At 40.2% G+C, this 4,145-nt stretch overlaps 1 pseudogene; it reads right to left on the reverse strand.

Moving 5' to 3' along the window:
* Positions 1-1,442: 1,442 nt before the first annotated feature.
* On the reverse strand, positions 1,443-2,992 carry LOC103667634 (annotated as a pseudogene).
* Between the last annotated feature and the right edge of the window lie 1,153 nt (positions 2,993-4,145).

The raw sequence follows: 4,145 nt of genomic DNA on the forward strand, positions 1-4,145 counted from the left end.
CCCCCCCCCCCCCGCCCACCGCACGGCCTGGGCTCAGCATGCCTCCTACACAACCATGTGGGGTGAGGCATTTTTTGAAAGATTTTCGCCTTGACCTGTGTCTGGTATTTTCGTGTCCTACCCGCCATGCTCTGCTTTCCTTGGCATGCCACCCAATATAGGTTAGAAGCTTCAGAGTTGTTCCATTTTGCTTTGCACACCTACTAGACTCTAGGGACTGGGGACTGAGGGCCGGTGGAGTATCTCCGTACAGAACAACAGAGCGACTTGTCTGCAAACATTCTCTCGTCTTCGGAAATTTTTGAAGGCTCAGAAGGAAAAAGAAGGGCTGATCGTTTAAAAAAACCGATTAGCCAGAGAAGGTTTTAAAATAGCAAGACTTAAAGTGATTCAATGTTAATTGAATATTGAGTAAGGAAGAGGTAGGGAGTTAATTGAATGAGTGAGCTTGGGGTTTTGGATAATTTTTTCGTGATGTGAAGGAAATTATTACAGAGTTGGATGCAGATAAGGGGGGGAGAGAGAGGCAGCGTGATCTTTGGAAGCAGTAAGTGAAAGCCATTTAGTTTGGTGCGGGGAACATGAGCCTGTTGTACTGTTGGGTTTCCCTTTAGAATTCTGTCTTAAAAAAACCAAGTTTTCTTATTGTTATAAAAAGTTACATGTCATCTGAAGAAAATTTAGGACCTATGGAAAAGCAAAAAGAGCAAAATAAATACCATCTATGATCTCATTATAGATAGCCACCACTGACATTTACTTCTCTTCTTTTAGTCTTTTTCTGTGAGTATATGGTATTTATATATTTAGGCATATACAGTGTATGTTTAGAAGTATCGGATCATATCGTTCAGAAACGCGCCTTGAAACTTAACACCTTCCCAGTGCAATTTAAAATCACTGTCCTGTCTTCCATTGTATGTTCTTCAGTTAATGGAGCAAATATATTATTTCTCTCTTAGAAACAACACTCTGATGGATGTTTTAGCTTCATTTTTGTGCTTATCCACAATTATTTCCTTAGGTTAAGTTTGGAATTCCAATGTCAAATGAAATGCAAATTTTAGGATTTTGATTCCTAGTGCCAAATTAATCAGCCTGGAAAAAATTGCATCAGTTGTCATTCCCACCTGGTTTTTCGGATTCCCCACATTTTTTCCAAAGATGGGTTTCATTTTTCTTTTTTTTTTTTTTTTGAATGGCCAATTTGATACATGAAAAATTTGTGTATTTACATTTTTCATCTTTTTTGATTACAAAAGACACTATATTTAAAAAATATTTGGGTTTCTGTGTTTGTAAATTGCCTGGTCATGTCCTTTGTGTATTATTTTTTCTTTTTTTTTTTTTTCAGATTTATTTATTTATTTATTTATTTATTTATTTATTTATTTATTTTAGAGAGAGAGAGATCAAGGGCAGAAGGGGCAGAGGGAGAGAGAGACTCTCAAGCCGACTCTGTGCTGCGTGTGGAGGCCAACTCGAGGCTCGATCCCACAACCCTGAGATTGTGACCCGAGCCCAAACCAAGATTTGAGCACATAATCAACTGCACCCCCAGGCTCCCCACACTATTATTTTTTCTGTTGAGGTGCTCATCTTTTTCTCATTGATTTTTAAACCTTATTAAAAAACTAAGTTTATTTCACACATATATTTTTGTCTGTTCACCATTGCCATTTGACCACCATGACTACTTTGTTCTGTCAAAGCATTTCCCGTGTATTTAAAACCAAGCAAAAGGTGGAGTTCTGCCTGTAAAAGCTAAACAGGCATTTTGGGACAACACATTATTGGCAGTGCAACCTGGACCACATTGATCAGACACGGTAAGGAAAGTTCTCACTCTGCATTATAAAAAGGACAGCCAGAGATCAACTGTTACAGAAATAAAATGAGATGGAAAATTTTAACAAGCCGTTTAAGCTGTTTTCTTTAGGAGACTTCCTCCACTGCCAGAGATCTTGAACAGCCTCTGGGTCAGTCATCCAAGAGCTGTGCTTGCTATGATTGATGAGCTCGGCTTTCCCTTAGGAAAGACAACCACCTTTTTCTATACTTGCTTGCATTTTTGCTTTAATGTCTTCTATAGAACTAGGTCCCTTTGATGTTTTAGGAGTTTTTCTCTGTTTTCTTTTCTTCTTCTCCTTTTTTTTTTTTTGTTGATGATTCTTGACCTTTTGATCTTGGTGTTTATGGTTTTGAATCTTTTTCATTCTGGTTTGATTTGTATGCTTTTTTGGCTGGAATATCTCATATCAATTTCTTTACTGGAGCATTTTTTCCTCTCTTCCTTTTCCTCCTCCTCCTCCTCTTCTTCCTCCTCCTCCATCTTCTTCAACAGCTAGTTTGACGTGTTTGTGTGGACCCTTGCCACCACTTCCAAGGGCTGCTTGCTCTCCGGATATACTTAGGAATTCCACTTCTCTTCATCGTCCAATTCTGCGTCTTCCTCCAGCATTAAGTGCCGTCCATTAATATGGATGAGCCCAAACCACCCCTCAACCACAAGCCACAGGTGTTGTTATTTGAAAGTCCAAGGGAATTCGTTGCCTGTACAGACATTTCCAAAGTTGCTAGTGTTATTGGACTGCCGTCCTAATTCCTTGTCTCTGCTCAAACAATGTGCAGCTCGTCCTTTGCACCAGCCCTTAACCTGTTCTTAGAGATAACTGGTACTCATTTTATTTGTTATCTGCCTTAAAATAATAATCCATGTCAGTCTTAATTTACAACCAGAACGATAGTTCTGGGGCCTCAGGGGCTCATGTCCATCCCCATCACATCATGGGTGGGGTGGTGGTGTGTGCAGAGGTGGGAGAGAGGAGGTAAGGGACTGCTGGTGCAAGACAGAGTCGTACCAGGCTTCTTACTGACTTTTAATAACTGTGTACATTAAACATACTTTGTTTCCTATGTTATCCACGTGTTTTTCTTCATTGGTTGTTGGCTTTCGATATTGTTGATGTAATGTTATGATAGTGACTTTCATTGCAATTCCTGTTTTTTTTTTTTATTTGTTTGATTGCTTTTATCTTTGAGGCAGTTGCCTCTGTTACTGTGGTGATTTCTGTCATTGGTATCATACGTAGAGATGCTACCCCCATCCTTAGGTCATAGAATACTTGTCCGTATTTTCTTTTAGTCCTTTATCACTTAATCTTAAACCTGCAATTCATTTTACTTTATTTTTAATCTGTGGTTTATTTTCATGAAAGGTCTCATCTCAGGATACAACTTCAAAATATTCCATTCCAGTTTGAGTTTGTAAAGCAGCCAGTAGGACGGTTATTGACCAATACTGTTACTTTTCTATAGTGAATGCATTTGCATGCATTATGTCTATATTGCTGAATATCGTTATCACATAACCGAGCCTGAGCTCATTCCACTAGCCACATGACCTGCCAGTTAGTCAAGGGGCAAGATGTTGCAGTAGGAAAGTGACTTTTTTGGAAAGTCCGCAAACTGAGATGATGGACTCTTGTCCTAAAGAACCATCTCTCCTCAGCATGGACTTCGAGCTTCTTTTATATTAGGAAGAGAGGAAAGTGGGAAGAGGTTGGAGTCAAGAGGTACCTGATGTTTATAGACATTCAGGTGCCCACAATGGTCCGAGGTAGGTATTTGAAACTTTTCTGTCCTTGATCAGGTGATCTTGGGGTACAGGAATCCGGTCACGCCATTCCTGTAAATCTTCAACATAGCATTGCTGTTTCTGTACATACTTACCTCCCTGGTAGAGGTGGGTTTTGGGTAAAGAGTGGTTTTTGCAAATCTTACCTTTAAGCAAAGTTCCTTCAATGATGAAAATGCTACAAGCAGGGCTAAGCATTTCTAAGCTGTAGGTCACCGCGGTAAGGGCAGTAGAAGCAATATGGAGTCAGACACGCTAAATTCCACCATTACACCCACACCTGGGCCTGCGCCTCAGTATGAACAGCACCCTTTCATTGCATGACAGTCAGGGTGAAGGCCTTGACCGTCCTGGCCTGGAAGAAGTAAGAAGGCCATCAATGTAATGCTGCCTGGCACATTCAGCTGTCTGGTTTGGGGCTTCTCAAAGACTTGAAATTACGGTCATGTTGTGTTTTCCTTGGGACCTCTGAGATTAATACGTATATTTCAGTCATTGGTCAGAGAGC

This window comes from Ursus maritimus, unplaced genomic scaffold, assembly GCF_017311325.1.
Source record: "Ursus maritimus isolate PB19 unplaced genomic scaffold, ASM1731132v1 scaffold_34, whole genome shotgun sequence".
In the NCBI taxonomy this organism is placed as follows: domain Eukaryota; kingdom Metazoa; phylum Chordata; class Mammalia; order Carnivora; family Ursidae; genus Ursus; species Ursus maritimus.